A 13305-nucleotide genomic window follows, 5' to 3' on the forward strand; every position below is an offset into this window, starting at 1 on the left:
GGACGCTTTGAGACCGCCATATAGACGAGATACAGCAGTGCTTTACTCGCGGTCGGAAATTCACACGCGGTTGGCCGCGCGAAAAAGTTTTGAGCTGCTCAAAACTTTGAGCACGTGTTAACCGCGGGCGGCACACGAGGTAATGACGCGGAAATGACGCGGAACGACGTGCTCTGGCCGCGGCCAGGGCGTGGTTACACATGGGTAGGACGGAAATTTCAGCGGGTAATCGTGGGTGGAGCATGGTAATAGCATGTTCTGCGCCTGTATCGCCGTGTTATTACGTGAAATTAGCGTGTTACGCGTGTGACGGTCAAACGCCTTTCTCCGCGTATAAACAGCGCGATTTGCCGAGCACACGTCAGTGGATCCCCGTCACCGTAGTGACCTCGTCTTAATCCATTTTTATTTCTTGACATTTCTTTTCATTTCATAACAAGATAATAAAATAAAAATGAAAAACTATTACAATAATAACATATTGGCTTCTTCGGTGCCATAGCTTGAAATCTTGATCTTCACAAGACTTTGTCTTGAGCCGTTATGATTTCTACAGCCCGGTGTTATGCCGAGAAATACATCCCTGCCGAGATTTGCATCCCCTCGCTACTACAACCACTTTTACCTCGTTTTATCTCACTTTTATGGAATGTAATGGCGAACATATAACCAAAACCACTTCGTCTTGCATTTGTTGGGAATGTAATACAACTTAAACCATTACGTCTTTGTTTTTGTTGTGAACGTAATCGAACGGTAATGCACACCGTATATAAAATCCTCCTCCCCTCGCGTGAACGCGCATTCTGCTGCGTAGGAGTCGGATTTGGGCACAACACCGGCTCGGGAGCTTTTATACCCGTGGTCCACACGAGAAAATGACGCGGAAATGACGCGATGACGAAGCGGAACAGTCGCCGGCGTCTGTTTTGCGGGCATACCACCGATGAACAGCGGGTTGGCCAATTTTGCGCATTTTCCATCGCGGGCAACCACAGGCAAAAAAAAACCCGCAAAATTTTAGCCGCAAACGGGTGTGTGACCGGCCCCTTAATCTCTAAACTGAGACCAAAGTTGGCATTAAATTGTGGCCAAAAAGAAAGTTCAAGCTGTGGAATTTGGGGATTTACTCTGCTTTGCAATCATCATCTTCATCCAGGGTTGGGTAGAGTTACTTTAACTTGATTACTTTCAATTACTTTTGGATTACTCCAACACCAAATATGCTAATAAAAGACAAAATAAACTAAATAAGAATAAAATTACTAAATTTTGTGCAGGCTTGGGGAGTAACGGAATACATGGAATGGCAAAAATGATGTTGGCAAGCTGTTTGGATTTATTTTCATTTTGTTTCTGTCGCATTTTATGTTAGTTTTGCCGGAGATCAAAGCCAGGAGAGAAAGCTTACCACGTGTTGTGAGTCATAATTTTATTCATATTTAGTTTCTTTTGTCTTTTATTAGCATATTTGGTATTGGAGTAATCCAAAAGTAATTGAAAGTAATCAAGTTAAAGTAACCCTACCCAACTTTGCCTCATCATCATTTTTCAAAGCTTAAAAGATAGATTTGAAGCCTTATTAACAAATTAAAACCAAGGTCTTGGGGTCTTGTGGAACTTACAGTTCAACTGCTGTTGTTTAAGAGGAAAATACAGCCCATTTCTTGCCATTTTAGCAAAAATTATACCATTATATAACACAACACATAAATATTTATTTATTTGTAAATTATTTGCATATTGTCATCGCCTACTGGCAATTGCAACCAGTCAGGTTACTTCTCGTGTAATATTTTTATATCGTCCTTGACATAAAATTAGCAACATGGTTGCCCGCCAGGGATTAGCCTCAACAAAATCACATATTCGCCGTTTGCCCGTTCGACCTTTTTCCTTTTCGCACCGCTGGAGCTAAATCCAGCTAATATGGTCTTCCTTGATCTGAAGCGGGCTGAAAAGAAAATCTGTTTTGCCTCAAGCGTGTCAAATCCAGCTGTCTTATTTGATTGTTTTGTTCTAGTTTAAGCCGAAACGCGTTGTTCTGAGTGGGATTTTGTCGATTTTTCTAGGTTAGTTTATGTGAAGGTGTATGGATGATGTAAACATTGCTTGTAAAAAGATGAATAGCACTCATCTTAATTCACGGTGTGTCAGGACCAGAACGGAAACAGGACCCAATCGTGTAACGTTTCTCACAAGTGTATTGAGATAGAGAGAGGAAGGGCAGCGCCCGCGGTCCGGTGCTCGCTAGACACGGGAAGCAGGTCGCTCTCGCAATCGGATTGTGATCCGAATACGGAAGTGGATCTTCCGTAGCAGGCGATGGCGGTGTCAGGGACGGAAAAACAGGTCGATAGCTGGGACAGGAGAGCAAAAACGTGGTCGGGATCGTAAACGAGTCGTAAGCCAGGACGGGAGAGTAGACGTAGTCGGGATCAAAAATGAGTCGAAAGCCGGTACGGAAAAGCATACGTGGTCGGGATCAAAACAGGTCATAGCGGGAGACAGCCGAAGCAAAAACGGGACAGGTGTGAGTCAGGGTCGGAAAAGGCTTGCCTAGTATACACTGAGGTTCCAAGACGGACTGACAACAGCGGACTGACAGGACTGGGTTCAAAGAGTGACAGGGAGCCAATCAGAACCCGAGGGGGTTGGCACCAAATGAGCGGGCACAGGTGAGTCACATCAGTAATGTCTCGTGACCATATTTGTAGATGGATAAGATATACAGTCCAATAGATATTTTAAAACAGTAGACCCTCAGGGTATGCTAAAAATCGGTTCAGAGGTTGAATTGCCATCTAACAGGGCATGAAAACCTACAGGGATGCCAAGCTAATATGTTCTAAACTACTGGTACCCCTGATAAAGGCATTAGAATAACAAAATACTATAAAAATAAGTAGTACATATGTGTAATTTACATTGAATAACATAATAGTGAATTATACATGTAATGGAAACATTACTTTGTTTTTTCTTAGGTGTGACATGACTTGAATTGGTCTAGTGGAGTAGCGGGTGGATGCAGAGGGACTGAGGAGACGGCGACAGAGGATTAAAATGAAACTGATGTTACAATTTCCATTTGTGAGGATTTGGTTTTATTATCTCAAGAATATAGCCGGAGTCCGCCCATTTCTCTCTCAGGCAAACACGCAGGTGCTGATGCATGCTTTTACATCTTCTCGTGTAGATTATTATAATGCCCTGCTCTCTGGTCTCCCAAAAAGCTAGCTTGCAGCTACTACAAAATTCAGCAGCACGTGAACCGACGGGGACAGGGGTGAGGGATCACACTACACCAAATTTGAACTGACTACATGCACTTCCTGTGTGTTTCAGGACCAATTTTAAATTTATAATAATTTTACTTCAAAGCCCCTTTTAGGACACCCAAGACCTGAGGTGTTTTTACTAGTTTTTAAATGTCTTCATGGTCTTGGGCTATCCTATCTATCTGATTTGCATTTATTCCGGCCCTCATGGCCCCTGAGGTCCTCTGTTAGCGGTTTGTTGACTGTTCCTAGGGTGAGGACCAAAACCTATAGTGAAGCAGTATTCAGCCATTTTGGTTCTGGAAAAGATCAGGTCTGCGGGGCCCCCTTAATGTTTTTAACAGGAGCCAATTTGTTAATATGGCTTTTAATTGATCATTTTTATTTAGTTTTGATTTATTTAACTTCTAATCTTTTACTGTATGATACTTTACTTTTACATCACATGTTTATGTTTTGTTCTGTAGTTGTTTTTATTTATATTTTTATATTTTAGTGTTTGGTTATATTCGGGGCCCAGAGTGGGAGGGTGTGGTTTATGGGTTGAAATCCTGAGGCCATCTGCTGTTATCTCTTTTAGTGTAGAAAACCCTCCCTGGGGTCCCTTTCCTCACATCGTTATTCTGTGCCTTGTTATGATCATATTTTATTTATTTTACCATTTATTTTTGTTTTAATTGTGTTTTAACCGTTGTGTGTGTCTTTCTTATGTGTTTTGGGTTGTTGGGCCGGGGCATAAAGGACTGGATTTGGTTTTCTTATTGTATACTGAATGTTTTGATACAGCACTTAAAATGTGTTGCCTGAAAAGTGCTTTACAAATAAATTTGATTTGATCGTCATGCCCGTAGATGACTTAGTTGCTTTAATTACCCCCTTTGTCTTAGTGTGCTTTCTTTGTATTGGAGGATAATTCTTTTAATGGTTTTTGCTTCTTCCTTTAGCATCACTGGAAGAATTGGGACTCATAGCAAATAAATACTGAACAAAGAATTCCCGCAGAGTCTTTGAGGACCCGACGAAATTCTGAGCTGAATTAAAAGAGAGGCATTGTGGGAGGAAGTTTAGCCAGAAGCATGTCATCATTTGTATGATTCTGTGGCGCACACCAATAGCAGATTAGCATTTTATATGACATCGACCAATAGCAGAAGGGTATCTCGGAGATGTAACTCTGTAATACACGAGGGTTTATCGTTAAATTACATTGCTAATGCATCGTACTCTGTATACCCGTATCCGGTTGTAGTTGTGTGCTGCTGGTGGTAGAACTCAATTAATATTCAAGTGCTACCTTCACCTCCCCCTACTGCTTTGTTGCATGTTTGAAGCTTACCACATGGCTTTCATACCTTAACATCAAACACATGTGATCACGTAACCGAAAGGTGAAGCTTAAAGGCTCGTCGAATTAACCACGTTTGCAAAATGATTACGATGGTTAGCAACATTAGAATGTTCGGGGATTTTTTTGTCTTATTATCTGATTGTTGTTTGCTCAATAAGATTGTAAATCTGCCTCGAGAGAAATGTTAATTATTTAGGCTAAAAATGCAGGTAAATATATAAAACATATTTTAAAAAAAATGTTCAAACAAAATCACTGAATAAAAAAAATGTAAACTCTATATACCTTTGTACTTAACATAAAAATCTAGTTACGAGAAAACCAGCTTCAAAATTGTCCCAGTGTAACTATTTGTTTTTTCGAATCAACATAATTGAACAGATTGGGGTACTGCATTAGAACAGCAACAGGGCACGACCGATTTTGTATACAGCAGCTTTTATATATCTGATAAGCGTAGAAAAATTTAAGCCTTACCCTTGTAGAGCAAATAAGCCCAGCGCATAATTGACCACATTTTTTGTTTCAAGTGGCTCGCTTTGGAATGGATGGAACCACTGCGTCCCCTTTTAGACATTTCCTGAACGTACCAATTCACCATCTACCCATAATGAAATCTGAAAAGATACATTTTTGAATCTAATCAAAACATCCAAGTCTATGTATTAATAAATAACGTTCTCACTGTACATGATTATGTAGATTGGAGGGACATTCTCAATTACAGAACATTACGCGAATTCCTCACTTTGTTAGCTTTCTAACAAGTTTAACAACTTCAAACACCGTCACCTAGTCCTGGTGGTCTCAGATATCTGAGATCACATCCAAAAAGCATGATCAGGTCAAGCGTTCCTGATCCATATGAAAAGATCAATAGCTTGTCCCCTTTTCTACTGCCTTCCATGACGAAAACACTGAGAGGCCGTGCGAGCCTGCACTGCGGCCTTGGGTCCAACGTTGAGACCATACGGAGCCCGAGACCAAATCTCTTCTTTACAACAAGTAAGAGGACGGTTTCAGATTTAACACCATGTTTGCTGGTTCTTGGGAATGAGTGTTTTTTTCTGTACAAGGGAATCCCCCCAAATCAACTAACATTAAAGGGGGAAACTTTCGTTTCCTGCTACTTTCTTTCCCCATCATTAATCATCATTAATATCCATGTGTTAATAAACTGTGTGTGTCATTTCCTTCACCCTGGTTCATTGATTGCATTTTCTTGGGATTAATACTTCAGATCAGAATTCAAAGAACTCAAAGTAATAATGAAATTTAATTTATTTCATCAGTATAGGAAATTCTGGAGAGAAAGAAAAGATTAAAGAGGTAAATTCGTTTACCAATTACAATAAAGAATAATTCGTTTCAATCGTAAATATTTTCAAAATTGAAGCCGGAAAAATCCCGGCACCATTCTAATTAGGCACCCTTTGATTGATAAACATACACAATAAAGGTGCTTTGACTATGTCTTCAAACGAAGCCCAAGGATCCCATTTTACCAGACTTGGCAGACACAACACAAGGACATCTGGTGGCTCTGAAATCTCAGAAATGTAAAAAGGAACTCAAGTTTTGCCAACAGGAAAAATTAAATTAAATTAACATTTCCCACCAAAGTCAAGACAAAGGAATAAAGGAAATACCCAAACTCGTCCTTGTGTAGGACGGAACGTTTTTAAGTGTTCAGAGTGGAGCTTCACCCGATTCGAGTTTATTTCCATTGGACTCTTCCAAAGATTTTCGTAGTTGTTTATTAGCTCCAAAAGCATCCAACTTAATGTTTTTTGGGGTTTTCGAGATCTCATTTCCTGTCACGCCGGGACGTCTTTCGGATGTGTTCCACTGTCAGAATTTGTGTATTTGTGCACGGGAGTACAAATCCACAATTTGTGGGTAAGTCAATGGGAGATGGTCTGTTTGCCGTGGCAAAAAGCCCAGAAGACTTGCAAACATGTTTTAAGTGAAACTCTAACACTGCACTGTATTGTGCTCCTATGCTTTTATAAAACTGAACGGACTGACAATAACTACATAAACAAACGGGAGCACACAAAAACACAGCAGGACTCAGACAGGCATATAACCTTTCAAAACAGCCGTCTGGAAAAAATTTTTTGCAACTTTTAAACGTTCACTTTATTACTTAGGGAAAATATGCAAAAGTAAAATAATAAATGTATAAATAGCAATATTTCCAGATAAAATGTTCTAGTTATACTGCCAGACATTTTTTTCTCGTTTTAAATAATATTTGTTCGCGGTATTTGTTCCCTAAAACTTGACGTTTCAGATAATAAATAGTCCAGTTAAAAAACGCTTCGGATAATCACAATGAAAATGGAAAAATAGTCATCTTTCCAAGTAGAATTGTATAATTCTGTGTGCAGGTAATAAGGCTTATTTTAAGTAAAATCCATATTTTACTGTAGAATTCTTGTGAAATGTCTGTTTTTGTTATCTACTATCCGCATGCTGCTAAAAAAACACATAATACCAAAGAATATACACAATAGAAATAATAACAATATCTAAATTAAATTCTGACATGTTAAAGAATTTAACTCATTAAGAATGATTAACTTAATTCACATTTTTTCTTATTTTGCTAAATGACTTTTTGGGGCGTTTTGTCATTTAAAATTAGAACCTTTCACAATACAGTATTTTGTCCTCTAAATATAGTCCAGTATATTCTTTTGTATTTTTTTTGTAATTTTGTACATTCTTTGCAGCTAGCCACAGCAAAAAAACTAAACAAATAAAGATTATATACATAATGAAAAATAATAATGATGTTTAAATTGAGTGAAATTAGATGCTTAATAGAAGATGCAAGTTTTACTATGTTTTTATTTTTCCTGTTATTAAAAAAAAAAAGTCATGATTGCCGATGTGAATCACCTGTGGCCCCTCATTTGGTGCCAACCGCTGCGGGTTCTGATTGGCTCCCTGTCCCTATTTAAACTCAGTCATGTCACTCTCCTTTTGTCTGTCCGTCTGCGGACCTCTGTTTATACAAGGCAAGCCTTTTTCGACCCTGACTCCCGGCTGTCCCGTTTTTTGCTCCTGTTTGTCTCCGTCTACGACCCGTTTTTATCCCGACCACATCTGCTCTCCCGTCCCGGCTTACGGCCCATTTTTTATCCCGACCACGTATGCTCTCCTATTCCGGTTTACGACTTGTTTCTGACACCGACCACGTTTTTGCTCTCCTGTCCCGGCTATCGACCTGTTTTTTCCGTTCCTGACACCGCCATCGCCCGCTACAGAAGATCCACTTCCGTATTCGGATCACAGTCCGATTGCGAGAGCGATTTGCTTCCCCGCGACCAGCGAGCATCGAATCACGGGCGCTGCCCTTCCTTTTCCTATATCTCAATAGATAGATAGATAGATAGATAGATAGATACTTTGTTCATCCCCGAAGGGAAATTCACATTTCCAGCAGCATCCCTGAGCTGAGAACAATCGAGAACAATCGAAAATAACACGGGAGCTACTGGAGTAGGATTGTGAGAAAACGTTACGCGATTGGGTCTACCCTGTGGGCTGGTCGTGACATGTACTGTGTATTTGTCCTTAGTATTTTTCCTCATTTTTGTTTCACACTGAGAAAAAAACAACATTTTCCAACTAAAGTGAGAGAGAAAAACACATTGAATATTATGGAAGAGGAGGAAAATACTACTTAAAAGACCACAGCAGATGTCCATTTAATGTAAACTATTATTATTATGATTATTATTGTTATTGTTCTTTTTCTTGTTATTGTTATTTGTGTTGTTGTTGTTCTTGTTCTTGTTGTTCTTGTTCTTGTTCTTCTTGTTCTTCTTCTTCTTCTTCTTCTTCTTCTTCTTCTTCTTTTTCTTCATTTTCTTCTTCTTCTTCAACAAGAACAAGAACATGAACAAGAAGAAGAAGAACTTCTTGTTCATGTTCTTGTTCTTGTTCTTGTTTATGTTCGTGTTCTTTTTCCTCTTCTTGTTCTTCTTCTTCTTGTTCATGTTCTTTTTCTTGTTCTTCTTGTTGTTGTTCATGTTCTTGTTCATGTTCTTCTATTTGTTCTTCTATTTGTTCTTTTTTTGTTCTTGTTTTTGTTTTTGTTGTTTTTGTTTTTGTTCTTGTTTTGGTTCTTGTTTTTTTTCTTGTTTTTTTCTTCTTGTTTTTGTTCTTTTTGTTGTTTTTGTTGTTTTTGTTGTTCTTGTTTTTGTTGTTTTTGTTGTTTTTGTTGTTTTTGTTGTTCTTGTTTTTGTTGTTCTTGTTGTTTTTGTTCTTGTTGTTTTTGTTCTTGTTCTTTTTGTTCTTGTTCTTGTTGTTTTTGTTCTTGTTGTTTTTGTTCTTGTTCTTGTTCTTGTTCTTTAATTCTATTTTTTTGTTGTTTTTTTTTTTTTTGTTTTTTGTTTTTTCTCGATATGGTTGTGTCCCAAAAACATGTCAGCAGTTTCTGCAATCAGCTTTTTATGCTGTGAATTAAATAAGGTGTTGAGAGGAGCTTAACATTTGTTCTTCAAGATATTCATTTTTGCAACCAGTACTGACCGTGCAATGACATGAACAATGCACTTAGATCCAAGATCCATTACCAGTGAACGGTCCATTTCAACAGTCCATACTGGCACATCGTTTTATATTCATTTCCTTCTAAATGCAACCGTACAAGTGACTGTGCAAGTAATTTTTCGCAAGTTTGAACCCAAACTCCTTTTTCCCCTCTCCATCATTTCACACCACCTCTAATAAAAGGTGTCGGTCTGGAGTGAGAAGGAAACCAAAATCGTTTTACAGGAATATAAATCACGTGTCGTATGAGACGGGTTTGGCTATTGGGCCCTGGTGAGCTGTTATAATACATGAAGTCTCAAGCTAAGCTCTTATTTTCTGCTGAGGTGCAAATTCAGAAGCGCCGACGGAGTTGCGTTAAAAAAAAAAAAATCTGACCTGCCGACACATAACCAGCTATAAATACATAAAAAACTGCCAACAAGCTGGTATTTCTTTCTTAACGGCATATTGTGAGTTATTAAGTGCCTCTAAGTGTAAAAGAAACACAACCTTGATTTGAAAAATAAGCAAAAATACAAGAAGTATCATATGAATGTGATTTTTTGGTTAAATATCCATTAATGCATTGCATAACGGTATTCTTGTTTGAGCTTTTTAGCACTTGTTTTAAGTTGCACTAAACCAAACAGCAACATCTATTGGGTAAATATTAAGCATCATGAGATGTTTATGTCACAAAAACAATATTTTCACCAGATGCTTTAAAGCTAGCAAGATAAAATTGAATAACTACAAATGTAAAAATGTAAATTAAAGAAAAAATTTAACTGCCAACGCTACGTGATTGGATCTACCCTGTGTGCTGGTCGTGACAAGAACTAGGTTTGTATAGGTACTGTACATGCAGTATATGCAACTACTGCAGAGTTTGAATTTTGGAGGTTTTTGGGCACTCCAAGTATTTTATTTTTAATGTTGTACAGTAGGGTAAATACTGTAAAGAGGAGTAAAAAAAACATGTCACAGTTCCCCTGGCGCCCAATTGGCCCCGCCCGTGTGGCGCCAGCTGCGGCTCGTTGTCAGTTGGCTTTCCTTCTATTTTAAGCTCAGTGCTCTCAATATCCCTTTGTCAGTCCGTTAACGAATCTATGCCCCGCAAGACGTGGGTTTTGACTCGGTCCGGTTTCCTGTTGGTATTCCCTGTCCAGTATTGTTTATTTTTGTCCTGTTTAATATCGGTTTCCAGTTTTGTTCCTGTCTATTTTCGTCCTGTTTATTATTCTCTCCAGTTTTCGTTCCCATCTAGTTTGTCCTGTTTATTTTTGATATCCTATTTCATTATCTATCCTGTCTGTCCGGTCCTGTCCCGTATCAAACCCATCTGTCTGATATCTCATCTCATTAGCCGTACCGCTTATCCTCAGTAGGGTCGCGGGGGGCTGGAGCCCATCCCAGCAATCATCGGGCAGTGGGCAGGGGACACCCTGAACTGGTTGCCAGCCAATCGCAGGGCACACAGGGACAGACAACTCATTCGCTCATTCACACCTAGGGACAATTTGGACCGGCCAATTCACCTGAAATGCATGTCTTTGGAATGTGGGAGGAAACCGGAGTGCCCGGAGGAAACCCACGCAAGCACGGGGAGAACATACAAACTCCGCACAGAAAGTCTGGAGCTGGATTTGAACCACGACAGGTTCCCATGACATGAACTGTGCCGCACAAGCGCTAACCACTGCGCCGCCGTGCTGGTATCCATCTCGTCGGCCTCTGGCTTCCTATCATTTCATGCCACACTGCTGCCTAATGTGCATGACTCCCCATTTCCCGTAAAATAAAAGGGTTGTGTGAGTAACGTCACGCGTTTGGGTCCTGATCCTGTTGGTTCTTGACAAAACATGCTTTTTGACAGTGTAAAGGAACCCTTATTTGGCAATTTTCCTAAGAAAGTGGAGCAAGTATAATCATTCTGGCACAAGAAGAGTTCTTCCAGTTCTTTGTCTTATATTTCCTTTCATTCATGGCTTGGGCTGTAAACGCATGTGTTTGTGTACGTTTTTATTCATTTATGTGAACAAATCAAACAGGGCCTTTGCCAAGAATGTGATTTAGCATATCCTCAGGAGGATGGGAGGAATTGCAGCGCGAGATAGCGTGAGCATCTAATTTCACTCCCTTGTCATGAGTCATGACGTTAACACAAGTGCCAGAAAACAGTTTCACCTAAAAATAGCAGAAACAATGTTAACGTAGCTAACAGCTTCTAAGGTTCACTTATCTTACTTTTACTTCACTACTTGGAGGAGAGATTTATTTGTTTTCTTTCACGAATAAGAAAAAACAATCCATGCCGGACCTTGCGCTTCATTAACTTAAAGGAAGTTGCTGCCTGTGAGAGTGGAGCAAATGGTGCCCAGATGAATGTTTAATGGGATGATTCCTCGCTAACAGCGCAATAAACGCTAGCTATGTTCTCGTGCGGCGGCTCCATACTCGGAGCACAATTTAAAATGTGTTGCAGTTCAAGTCCATTAGAAGTGTGCTAACTTAGGCAGTAAATACCGTCCTGTTGTACACGTTGTTTATATTGAATGCTTAGAGTACCTGAATGTATCATGCAGCTACCTCTAGTGGTAATAATATGTAATTTTTTTTTAAGAAAGCACTCTTAATTCAAACAAAAAGCAAAGGCATTTGTGTCCACCATCTTACGACTATGGAGCTAGTTCGCTTTGAGCACTTAAAAACCACTTACCTTGCGCAGGTATCTTTGACTTTACACTGTTTCCTTCTCTAGCCATTCACTACAGCCACTTGGCTATAGTTCACCAACCGCTATTATTATTGAAAGCTGCAGTGGCTCAGGAGGTAGAGCGCTCATATTGGGACCAAGAGATCGCAGTTTGAATCCTCCGTGTTACATGTTACATGTCAAAGTGTCCTTGGGTAAGACACTGAACCCCTAATACCCCCAAAATGCAGGTTAGCGCCTTACATGGCTGCACGGCCGCTATTGGGAAATGTGAAGCACACTGTAAAGCGGTTTGGGAAGTCTTGACTTGAAAAGCGCTATATAAATGCAGATCATTTCATTTCTCTGTGTGAATAAAGCTTGCTTTATTCTTCAGTGTCATTCACTGTCCACAGCTGGTCACAATTCAGGTACCCGATGATTTATAAATTCGGGTATGCTCTTGCAATTTTTCACCGCCCTTTTTAGTGTCTTTACAGTTAGTTTCTTTGAACACCTCTAGCAATTTGCTCCTTCCAACCGCTCCGGTTGTATCCAGCTCAATTAATTATTCATTTTCGCTAAAAGAAGGTTTGTCGCTAGCTGAAATTCATCCTTGCTCGATCATAAAAATATGGAAGTAGCTGTCTGATTTGATCAAAATTGTATCTTTCCTGCTTCCTTAGTGTAATTTTGCTTGATTGCACACATTCCAGTGGTAATTTATTGCACGTTGTCACTTAAAAATGTTCAATGAGATATTCTACACGATCATTCTGTTCTCGAATCAATTCTTTCCATAGAAATTAATGAAAATGCCATCAATACATTCTGGCCCAATAAGTCGGTCACAAGGGCGGCAAGGCAGCTAAATGGTTAGCGCCTCCGTGGCACAGTTCGGAGTTATGGGATCAAATCCAGCTACCAGCTTTCCTGTGTGGAGTTTGCATGTTCTACCAGTGCTTGTGTGGGTTTTCTCTGGGCACTGCGGTTTCCTCCCACATTTCAAAAACGGGTATTCCAGGTTAAGTGACCTGTCCAAATTGTCCCTAAGTGTGATTGAGCTAGCGGATTGTCTGTTTCTGTGTACCTAGTGACTGGCTGGCAACCAGTTCAGGGTGTCCCCAGCCCACTGACCAAAGACAGCTGGGATGGGCTCCAGCACCCCCGCAACCCTACTGAGGATAAGCGGCAGAGATAATGGATGAATGGATGGAAGTCAGTCACAAGATTTTTTTTTTTTTTTAAATAATGAGATATCTTCCGTCCATTAGCATTCAATCCAAGGAGGAGTAGGAAATTGGAAATTTACTTTATGTAAAATTAACTTCCTATTAAAATTTTCTGCAAAACTACGGTTTATGTCACGTTTTTACAAACACAGTTCTAGCATTCGGATTGAAGTCACCCCCACTAAAAGTGACACAGGTACA

Source organism: Urocampus carinirostris, chromosome 13 (assembly GCF_059441175.1).
Source record: "Urocampus carinirostris isolate Australia breed hairy pipefish chromosome 13, RoL_Ucar_1.0, whole genome shotgun sequence".
NCBI classification, from domain to species: Eukaryota; Metazoa; Chordata; class Actinopteri; order Syngnathiformes; family Syngnathidae; genus Urocampus; species Urocampus carinirostris.